This window comes from Mustela nigripes, chromosome 14 (assembly GCF_022355385.1).
Source record: "Mustela nigripes isolate SB6536 chromosome 14, MUSNIG.SB6536, whole genome shotgun sequence".
NCBI classification, from domain to species: Eukaryota; Metazoa; Chordata; class Mammalia; order Carnivora; family Mustelidae; genus Mustela; species Mustela nigripes.
In genome coordinates, this window is record NC_081570.1 from 88,361,261 (window position 1) to 88,373,363 (window position 12,103).

A 12,103-nucleotide genomic window follows, 5' to 3' on the forward strand; every position below is an offset into this window, starting at 1 on the left:
AATTGAAGGGACTGGCAAGACCAAAATCCGTAGGACAGGCTGGAAAGCTGAAAATTCACTTAAGAGTTGATGTTGCAGTCTTGACTCCTAATTCTATAGGGCAGCATGTTGGAAATTCAGGGATGGTTTCTATGGTACAGTCTTGAGGAGAATTTCTTCCACATAGGAAAACCTCAGCCTTTGCTCTTAAGGCCTTCAAGTGACTGGATGAGGTTATTAGGAAGAATAATCTGCTATACTCACAGTCTACTGATTTAAATGTTAACCATATCTAAAAAACAACTCACAATAACATCTAAAGTTATGTTTGACCAAACAACTGGGTACCACAGCCTACTGAGTTGTTATATAAAATTAACCATCAGACCTACCTAGAAGATTAACCAGTCAAAAATATCAAGACTTAGTGAACTTGTAACAAGAACATGTTCAGAAAGGCAAAATCTTAAAAAGTTTTCACTGATTTTTGTGTATTCTTTCTTGGAAGAGATACACAACTGACAAATAAGAAAATAAAGAAAGATAAAGCCATGGTACTGTTAAGAGATATACAGAGGGAGAGAGAGAAAACAGGGCCCAAATGGAGTCACTTGTGCTAAGCATCATGTCAGCTAATCAAGACTTAATACCTAACCCAATTGCAATTTCAACCTCTCCTGGGGAATGTAATCTTAAATCAGTAAATCTGGAATTTCCTGGTCAGTACTAATTAGTTAATCTGCCTGATAGACTTCTTACATTTTCCAAAGAAAAGTGATAATCCATTGTTTCCTTCTCTCTGTCCCCCTCTGCCTATAAAAGTCTCCCATTTTGTTCGCCTATTTGGAATTCTTTCTATTTGTTAAGTGGGATGCTGCCCAATTCATGAATCACTGAATAAAGCCAATGTGATCTTTAAATTTGCTCGGTTGAATTTTTTTTTATTTTGTTTTTTAACAGTACCAAAAAAAACCCCAAACTGTGAAAGAACCAAAAGCTGGTGTTAAAGGAAATATCCCAGGATAATAACAGAAAATCACCCAATCTAATTGAAACAAGAGGACAGAGAGGTACAAGAAGGATACCTTTACTACTTCCTCTCTAAAAACAGATCAAATAGAATATTTTATGCTTCAGTTATGGGGGGAGGAGTAGAATTCACACTTAAGTTAGAAAGCTTTTCATGGTTTTTTTTTTACAGATACATAGAAAATTAAAGATTTAACATAAAAGTTGCAATTATTAAAACAAAAGTATTTAAGAAAAGAAATGTGAATGTGTTACATAGATCAAGTGTAGTATGTTTTAACTCTACCTCAAAATAGATCCATAATAGCAGAATTTCTCAACATCCCAACCATCTGGTTCCAAGCCATTTTCATCTCTTGCACGGATTCTTACAATAGCATCCTAACTAGTCTCTCTGCTTTCAAAAAATGATTCCTACAATCTGTTAACAGAACAGCTAGAACAATCTTGATTAACACATAAATCAGAACATATCGATCCATATCTCAAAATCCTCCCAGGCTTTTCACTCCTCTCAAAGTAAATGCCAAAGCCCTTGTAATGTTCTACAGAGCCCAACAAAATGTGGCCCTTTTGCTGAATCTCTAAACTCAACTTCTTGCTACCTCCCTTCACTCTTCTTTCCCCACAACACTGTCTGTTTCTATTGAACACCCAGGCACACTTCTGCCTCAGAACCTTTGCCTTGGCTATTCCCTTGTTTAGGAATGTCCATTCCCTCTGGATGGCCCACTCCTTACCTCCTGAAAGTATTTGCTACATGTCATCTTCTCAAAGTCTATCTGCCCATCCCCGTTTAAAATTGCAAAGCATCCTTAACACCCAATTTCTATAAACTGGCTCTATTTTCTCCCTTAAGACTTGCCTTCTGCAAACTTACCATATAATGTATTCATTTATCAAGTTCATTTTTTATTTTCTGTGTTCTCTAAAACAGATTCAATAAAAGCACAGATTTTTGTCTGTTCTATTCGAGATGTACATTTAGTGTCTAGAAAATTGTATTTCACATTATAAACATACAATAACTATTCACAGAATGAAAGAGTAAATAATATGCACACAGGCACACTCATATCAATCCCGAAGATTGACTTAACTAAAAAATTGGCTTGTCTTCAAAATATATCTTGGAGAGAATAGGATGGAAAACACAAAGTGGAGGTAGGTAATGTAAGAAAGCTAAACCCCCATAATCCATATTAGAAAAAAGATAACATCTGTGATACTTATTTATAATAAGAAATATATACTTTGTCTTCATGTCTATTTCTGGCACAGAGTTTCTAAAACCCTTGGGATTTCCTAATTGATGAGAGCCATAAAAAGAGTCTTTTCTTATTTATAACAAGCTGCTTTAAACCACAACTGAGTTTATGCTAAGGAGGTGATTTTTGGAAAGCCCTTAGATAACCCAAGGATAGGGGCTGGTTACCAGGGGAACCAACTAAATTAGAATGTTGGAACTTTTATCAGGCACCTGGGTGGCTCAGAGGGTTAAGCCTCTCCCTTCAGCTCAGGTCATGGTCTCAGGGTCCTGGGATCGAGCCCCACATTGGGCTCTCTACTTAGCAAGGAGCCTGTTTCTCCCTCTCTCTCTGCCCATCTCTCTGTCTACTTGTGATCTTGCGCTCTCTCTGTATCAAATAAATAAATAAAAATCTTCAAAAAGAATGTTGGAACTTTTAGCCCCACTCCCACCATTGTAAACTGGGCATGGCTGAAGGGCTGAAGGTTGAATCAGTCACCAATAGCCAATGATTTAATCAATTGTGCCTGTGTAATGAAGCCTCCATAAAGATCCAAAAGGACTGGTTCCAGAAACCTTCGGGTTTGTGAACAAGTGGAAGCACAACTTGAGAGGTCATAAAAGCTCTGCACCCCTTCCCACATATCTTGCCTTTTATAGTCATTCTATCTGACTGTTCCTGAGTTCTATCCTTTAACAGAAAACATAATCTAGTAAGTAAAATGTTCTTCTGAGGGGCATCTGGGTGGCTCAGTGGTTAAGCATCTGCCTTCAGCTCAGGTCATGATCTCAGGTCCTGGGATCAAGCCCTGTTTAGGCTATCTGCTGAGCAGGAAGCCTGCTTCTCCCTCTCCCTCTGCTGCTCCCTCTCTTTGTGCTCTCTCTCACTCTCTTTCTCTCTGTCATCTAATAAATAAAATCTTAAAAAAAAAATGTTCTCCTGAGTTCTGTCAACTGCTCTAGCAAGTTAATCGAACCTGAGAAGGATACATGGGAACCTCTGATCTATAGCTAGTCAATCAGAGGCACAGGTCACAACCTGGATTTGTGACTGGCATCTGGAGTTGGGTGGTGAGGGGCAGTCTTAGAGAACTAAACCCATAGCCTATGGGATCTAATACTATCTTCAGGTAGATGATTTCAGAATTAAGTAAGTGAATAAAATGCAGGGCATCCAGCTGGTATCACACAGAACTTCTTGATATATGGAAAACCCACACATCTAGTGACAGTGAAGCAGTATTCAGAGGGTATTATATGTAATGTAAATAAAAACAATAGAGTTTTTCTTTACAATGTCTTAAACCAATAATTTACTTTTTAAAGCAAGATAAACATCTTATTTTCCATGGGCAAATAAATATCAAAAGAAATAGATAAAGGAGTTTAAAATAGTTATTGTAAATGTAAAGTTGGGGAATACAGAGGGAATGAGAGAACAATTGTCATTAGACACTATAAAACAATTGCATCTTTTTCATTGAAATATCTGTACTTAATTATAAATTTTTACAATAAAATGATACATCAACAACACAAAAATAAACTTTAAATAAACTTTAAATGTTGTGGATCTAGGAGATTAATTTTCTTACATCACACATGAAAATCATAAAAGATCTAATGAGTAAAGGTCTTTCCTCCAGTGCACTTCAATATGTGACTTAATATTAAGAGTAATGACCCAAATTGGAAATATTGTTATATAATGATAAAAAAGTGCTAAATTTTAATCAGTTCCACCTCTTTAAAGGTCTTATTGTATCATGTCATGTGACAAGGAGCCCCAGATAAAAGAAAGTAAGTTCTAATACTATCTCCAACTGGATGAATTTTGACAAAATCTTGAGCTTTTTATTTTTTTCTTAAGTGAGAAATATATTTTTTTTACTCAATTTATATAAACTAAAAACAAAATAGTTTACCCATTTCTCCCACCCCTGCCTCTAGCAAGCACCAAGGCTTGTTTGTGTGTGTGTGGTTTTTTATTGTTGTTTTTGTTGGTTTGTTTGTAGATTCCACCTGTAAGAGAAATCATATGGTATTTGGCTTTCTCTGTCTGACTTTCTCTCTCTAACTTACCTCACTAAGCATACTAATAAACTTGAGGTTTTTTTGCTTGTAAATCAGGGATAGCATTCTGTGTTACCTAAGAGTGTTATTATGAAAAACCAAAGGTTAAGATACTTGAAAGCAATTTAATAACTTCAGTGTGCTACAAATTTATGAATTGTTATTTGGCAACAACTTACCTAAAGTTAGTTTACATGGCACATGTGATAGTAGCTTTTATTTTCCTGGTATCCCCCATTAAGGCATTATTGCCCTACAAATAGTATCATCAAGTCTATCTGGCTTTTCATATATTTTGTTTTCAATCTTATTCAGTTTATCCTTATAGTCAGTGGCTCCCAAACATGACCACGCACTACCATCATCTGGGGAGTTCATTCAAACACAGATTGCCTAGAAGTATATCATGGTAGATAGATACCACAACTTCTTTATCCAGTCATCTATCAATGGACATGGGTTTAATGTAACATTGTATGTTAACTATAATTCAATAAAAACAACAACAACAAAACTCAGATTACCCATCATCAGTGGGTACTGATTCATTCAGAATGAATCAGTTCTTCTGGGTAAAGTCTGAGAACAATTGCCTATACCATGCTGTCTATGTCAATTTGACTCAAAAATCTGAAATTTCACATATGACACTGAGGTAACATGATTATAAAATAATCTCAAATTTTAGACCTCAAAGATACTTTGGGAATGATCATAACTAGAATTTATTAATGTGGGTTTCAAAATGTGGGTTAAATACTTGAACCCACAGAAAGTGCATTAAAATTGTGTATATAACTACATTTGTGCATTTTCTTAGAGAGAGGGGTGCAAAGCTTCCCTGGATTCTTAAAGGCTCTCTCTATGACTCCAAAAGAGTAAGAATCACTGATAGTTCAACCTCCTCATAGTCTTTTGATTCCGAGGAGTAGCTTTAGCACAATTACATAGCTATTCTTATAAAACTGGGACTAGAGCTCAGGTCTCTTACTAAAGTCTTTTTGTTTTAAGTATTCTTCAACTTAGGTTTCCTACAATAGTGTCCTTTGAGTGTTAGGCATAATTTCAGCCAATCATATAACATAACATTGAACATGTGTTAATTTAAAGAATTTCATAGAAATGTAAAGATATCTTCTTATATCTCAATGGTCTTGATCTAAAATCTTTAATTTCCATTCAACCTTTTTCTTATTTCCAAGTAGCCTGGAGTCTTCGCTATAGAATGCACACAATTTTTTTTTTCCCTGAGAAACTGTTATGAAACACTAGTGGAAAAATATCTTTGAGAACATGCTCATGCTGTTTAAGATCACCTGAAAGAGAATGCTAGTGGGGATATGATTAGGCCTAAATAAAAGGAGAAACTTAAAAAAAACAAACAAACATCTGAATCTTAGTTGATGCTCTTCCATAAACTCTGTGTAACAGCCAATTCTTCTAATTTCTCTAGGTTTTCTCACATGCGAATAAAAAAGTTCATACCATTAGGTGATTACTAATAGCCCTTTATTTTCAAATTCTGTAATTCAAGACATCGAAAAGTACTACATAGCATTTCCTAGCTTCTTGCTCTTTTGCCCAGGGATTTTTTTTTAAGTTTGCCCTGCCTCATTCCATACTTTCCAAAATTAAAATAAGACAGTCTAACAATGTGATTTATGACAGGTTTACTTTGGGTCATGCAGTGTAAGGGCCAATCACTGAAAGAACTGGAGCCTGAAGATAGCCTGACCTCCAAGAGGAGCTAGAAACTAAAGGATAGCCATGTAAACAGGATGGGAATAAGCCCCAATAAAAACTTTGAATGTCAAAGACTCAGGTGAACGTCCCTGGTTGATAGTTGCACATACTGTGGCCAGGGGGGTTAAGGTCGTTCATGACTCCATAGAGAGAGGGAAGATCTGCATTTAGATCCTTCCAAATTTTGTCCTATGTATCTCTTCCTTTGGCAGATTTTCTATATCCTTCCTTTGCAACAACTGAAACCATGAATAAGAGAGGTTTCAGTGAGTTCTTCAAGTCTTTTCAGCAAATTATCAAAACTGAGGGTAATTTTGAAAAACAAATTGCATTAGATATCAGAAGTCAAATTTCACTCAGACTCACCATTTGGCTAATTCTGGATGCTGTGATAGTATATTGCTCTGTTCTGTATCTATATCCTTGTTAAATTAATTTATTATTGAATTTTAAAAATGAGAAAAATATATGATATTTTAGTATATCAGAATTAAAAAGCAGGTATTACTAAGGTATTGTTTCTAATGTTAATAAAAATTTCCTTCCATATTACTTATTTCTGTAAATCTGGATAAGACATAGTGTGGACTTCATGATTAACAATTAGGTGGGGGGTTCTTCCTTTTTTGAAATTAGTTAATTGGCTTGAAAGTTGCTTTCAATATGATACAAGTGATAACAAATGTGGAAAATGACCACTCACCAACTCATGTATAATTGTAACTTTTTAAGAACAATGGTTTGCTGAGGGTTGATGGCGGTGGGGGTGGGTAAGGAGAGGGTGTGGTTGGGTTATGGACATTGGGGAAGGTATGCGTTATGGTGAGTGCTGTGAAGTGTGTAAACCTGGCGATTCACAGACCTGTACCCCTGGGGCTAATAATATATTATATGTTAATAAAAAATAAAAAATTTAAAAAATAAAAATTAAAAATTGGAAAAATAAAAAAAAGAACTCTGGTTTGCTTTTATATGCAGAAGTATGAGTGAAAAACTTAGAAAAGGATGTGCTCCAATAGATAAATCATAATGATTCTACATTCTTAATTACTGTATCAATAGTACATTCTAATTTATGAATTAAAAACAAATATCAGTTACTCTACAATGCTAAATAAATAATCAGTGCCTCTATAAACACTGTGATAAACTTAACAGTTGACATTTTCAGGTTGGAATTCTTAATAGGACATGGAACACTGTATGTTTCTAGTTCAGACCAACAGGCTGCAGTATAAACTTTTATGAATAAGAACATTTGAAGTTCTTCACACAGAATGGAAAGAAAACTGTGAGTGTTGACTCTGGCAGCGAATAGCATATGCTTAACCACTGATCTTTCAGTGAAGAGATGGACAGAATAACAACTGAACCTGCTGTGTAATTAAAACCAACCCGATGTTCTTCATAGCTCCTTACATTTGGAACTCTTAGCCAAGAGGATCATTTTCTACAGACTGTCTAGGTTTCAAGCTGCATAATGGTTCTCTTCCACAAATGACATTCTATATGTCTTTAAAATTAGAAACTATAAGAAAAACAACATAAATTTAATGTCTCAGAAAAGATTAAGTGAAAAAGGCAACTGTTTAACTATTACCTATTGCTAAGCGAAAAGATAATAGTTTTTACTTTACCAAATGACTGCGGCAGGTAAGAGCACATTGTGAGATCTCATCATTAGGGTAATTGATCTATGTCACAAGAACTAATACATCTATCACAGAACTGCAGAAATCCTTAGAATCATATCGTCAGAGATTAAGATTCAACTAAAAATTAAGTTCATCTCAAGTTTCCAACAAAATATATCCTGTGAAGATCGAATAAATAAACAAAACTTGTCCTCAAATGGCTCTGAATGTTAAAAAATGGAAATGGTTGGAGACATTATTGTCAACTGGCTGAAGCAGGCGCCTGATTTACTCCAAGGCTAGGTCAGATAAGGTGATGCTTCCTTTGAGGAGCAGTGTTACTATGCACCCTACTGCTGTCATTTAAACAATCTTCAGTCAGTGACTTTCCCTGGAGTATGCTACAGAGGGTTCGAAAGGGGATTCAGGCTTCGTGTGGTCCCCTCCCACAGATTCAGTTGTTTGTATAAAATAATTGCCTTGCCAAAGACCTCCCTCCCAAAGATTCTGATTTCCATTTATAAACAGGTTATTCAATTTTTTCAAGAGTAAAATATTCATAATATTAGGAAAATATTTTTAATCAAAGCAGTACATAGTTCAAGTAAAAATAAGCATTTAAAATTATACCTATTACCATGCAACATAACCATTAATTAGAAATAATGATGTCTTATCTTACTACTATAAAAATATTCCAAAAAGTAGAATATTGAAGAGTTATTAGAAAAATAATTATGGAAGCATAAAAATGTTGAATGAGTAAATTAATTTAAAACTTAATCTCCACATGTGTAATTAATTCATGGTTATATCACAAAGAGGAATTAGAAATTATTACTTGAATATTCATATACTTCAGTCTGGATGAAAGCTAGAGGAAGCATAGAAATAGGAGCACATGTCTTAGTCTACAGTTCATTCTCAAAGAACATAGATCCTGATAAAAAGAGTTTGAACACTTGTATCTTTAGATGCTGCAATCATCTAAATAATTTAAGCAAAATTAAATACATCATCTATAAGTGCTCTGAATTTTTTTCTTTCTTTTTCTTTTTTTTTTTTTTTTGAAGATTTTATTTATTCACTTGACAGAGACACAGCCAGAGACGGAGCACAACCAGGGATAGTGGGAGAGAGGGAAGCAGGCTCCCCATGGAGTAGGCAGCCTGATATGGGGCTAGATCCCAGGACCCTGGGATCATGACCTGAGCCGAAGGCAGACACTCAACAACTGAGCCACCCAGGTGCCTCTTAATGGCCCTGAATTTTGCAGCTGTGTTTAATAATTTGCTGTTGTACCTCTAGACCTTACAGAGGAAATAACAAGATAATATAAATAGATACCATAGAGAAGATCATTTAACTATCAGAACTGAATATATAAATACTAAAAAATTATAGCTTTACCAAATTTGATTTCACCAAATTAGTTCCTTACTTGATTAGTAGACTCATTTTCAGCCCCTTCTTAATGAAACATGATCCAACGAACAAAACATTTATTTGTTCTATTAGGACTCAAAAAAAAAGGGTGCCTGGTGGCTCAGTGGGTTAAGCCTCTGCCCTTGGCTTAGGTCATGATCTCAGGGTCCTGGGATCGAGTCCCACATTGGGCTCTCTGCTCGTTGGGGGGCCTGCTTCCCCCTCTCTCTCTGCTTGTCTTTCTGCCTACTTGTGATCTCTCTCTATCAAATAAATAAATAAAATCTTTTTAAAAGTTTTAAAATAAATCTTGATTTTAAAAAAATAAAAAGGACTCCAAAAAGAAAAAAAAAACCTAAAAACCATCAGCTTTGTTCTCAGTAAGTTTTCAGTGCAGTTATGAAAACCAGCATATACTGAAGAACTATGGAATAACTCCAATTAGGATAATCAGAAATATACAAAACAGGAGTCACAATATTTAACAATGCTTTGACATATCGTTGACCTCAGGATAAAGACAAATAATGCATCCCTAGGAAAAAGCAAAGTATCTCACAAGGGTAGTGAAATGCATTAGGGAATACCATTGTCTATTCATTTACTTATTCATTTATTCAACAATACATTTATAGACCATCTATTTTGAGCCAGATACTCTTCTAAGAACTGAATACACAGCAGTAAGTAAAAAACAAAATTTTACACTCATGGAAACTACATACCTGAGAAGATACAAGTTTTCTCTCTTATATCTAAGTCTTCAACATCTCCCTCTACCACTTCTTCTCTGTATTTGGTAAATAGCCCAGTCAGGACTGATCAGAGTATCAGATATTTCTGGCAACAAAAGTTGATTCCATATTAAGCAGATAACCCAAGTAAAAAATTAGAATTCTTCTCTTCAATTGACAATTCTTCTAAATTTAAGTTTCTGTTAATTCAATTTGAGAAATGCTGACTTATACAAGAGTACCATAAATTATCATTAAATGGATAAATTCATTATTCTAAGAAAATTTAAGGTAAAGATAAATCACTACAGTTTGTAGCTTAGAGAAAGTAATAGAAAGAATTAAGTCATAAATAAACCTTAAAAAATGTAACATTTCAAAATGAACTATTGGGACTTCATCAAGATCAAAAGCTTTTACACAGCAAAGGAAACAGTCAACAAAACCAAAAGAAAATTGACAGAATAGGAGAAGATATTTGCAAGTGACATATCAGATAAAGGGCTAGTATCCAAAATCTATAAAGAACTTATCAAACCCAACACCTGAAGAACAAATAATCCAATCAAGAAATGGGCAGAGGACATGAACAGACACTTCTGCATTGAAGACATCCAGATGGCCAATGGACACATGAAAAAATGCTCCACATCACTCGGCATCAGGGAAATACAAATCAAAACCACAATGAGATACCACCTCACACCAGTCAGAATGGCTAAAATTAACAAGTCAGGAAATGACAGATGCTGGCAAGGATGCGGAGAAAGGGGAACACTCCTACACTGTTGGTGAGAATGCAAGCTGGTGCAGCCACTCTGGAAAACAGCATGGAGGTTCCTCAGAAAGTTGAAAATAGAACTACCCTATGACCCAGCCACCGCACTACTGGATATACCCTAAAGATTCAAATGTAGTGATCTGAAGGGGCACTTGCACATGAATGTTTATAACAGCAATGTTCATAGTAATCAAACTATGAAAAATCTTGCCATTTGCAACAACATGGATAAAACTAGAGGATATTACACTGAGTGAAATAAGTCAATCAGAGAAAGACAATTATCATATGATCTCCCTAATATGAGGAATTTGAGAGGCAAAGTGGGGGTTTGAGGGATAGGGAAGGAAAAAATGAAACAAGATAGGATCAGGAGGGAGACAAACCATAAGAGACTCTCAATCTCACTAAACAAACTGAGGGTTGCCAAGGTGGGAGGGGGTAGGGAGAAGGTGGTGGGGTTATAGACATTGGGGAAGGTATGTGCTGTGAAGTGTGTAAACCTGGCGATTTATAGACCTGTACCCCTGGGGCTAATATATATTATATGTTAATAAAAAATTTAAAAAGTTTTAAAAAAACATTATTTTTAATGCTGTAGATATTATCTTCAGTAAAAGTATCAAAGACCATGCATCTTGTGTCTGTTCATCAGGAGTCAAAGTAGACATAAGAAAGGCATAAAACTCACCATGCTAGCTTGTAGAGCCACTATTTATAGATATTTTATCTTAACAGAGATACACTGGGCATGTTTTTTGGTAAATTATTTAATGCCTGAGGATTAAAACCAACATTCAGCCAGAGTCAATGTTTCAAAGTAAAAAATCATTAATATAGAATGAACTTAAAGAATATAAGAATAAATCTGAAATTAAATCAAATAATTTATTTTTATTATAAATTTATTATTAAAATACAATAGCCAAATTTTTAAAATTTTATATCATTGTTCAACAACAGCTGACTCCTGTGGTCACTCTCTTGAACCCTTGCCACACTAAATAGAAACTCATTTCAGCTGAGGTCAGTTAGGAGGGAGGCAAGACCTTTTTGGGCTGGCTACATCAAAAAGCATGTGTTTGAATATTAGCTATATAAATGATGACAACATTACCTAGCCATTAAGCTTTCCTTCCTCTCTAACATTAACTGATTAATATAAAGAATTATATACTCTTTTAGTCCTAGAAATGAAGATTCTGGCTAATGGTGATGAAGCAGTTTCAGGATCCAATCACACAAACTGAAATTTTATATAATAGGTTTAAGAAATAGCTTTTTTGGTATTTTTAGATACAGAGTTAAAACTGATTTTTTTAACACTGGTAGTTACTAACACTAATATTTTTTTCAGTCACTTTCTTGTAAGAAAGTATCTGGGGCCAATTTTATGTTCATCTAATTCATCTTCAAGATATAAAGAACTCCCAAGTAGGATATTTTTTTTAAAAAA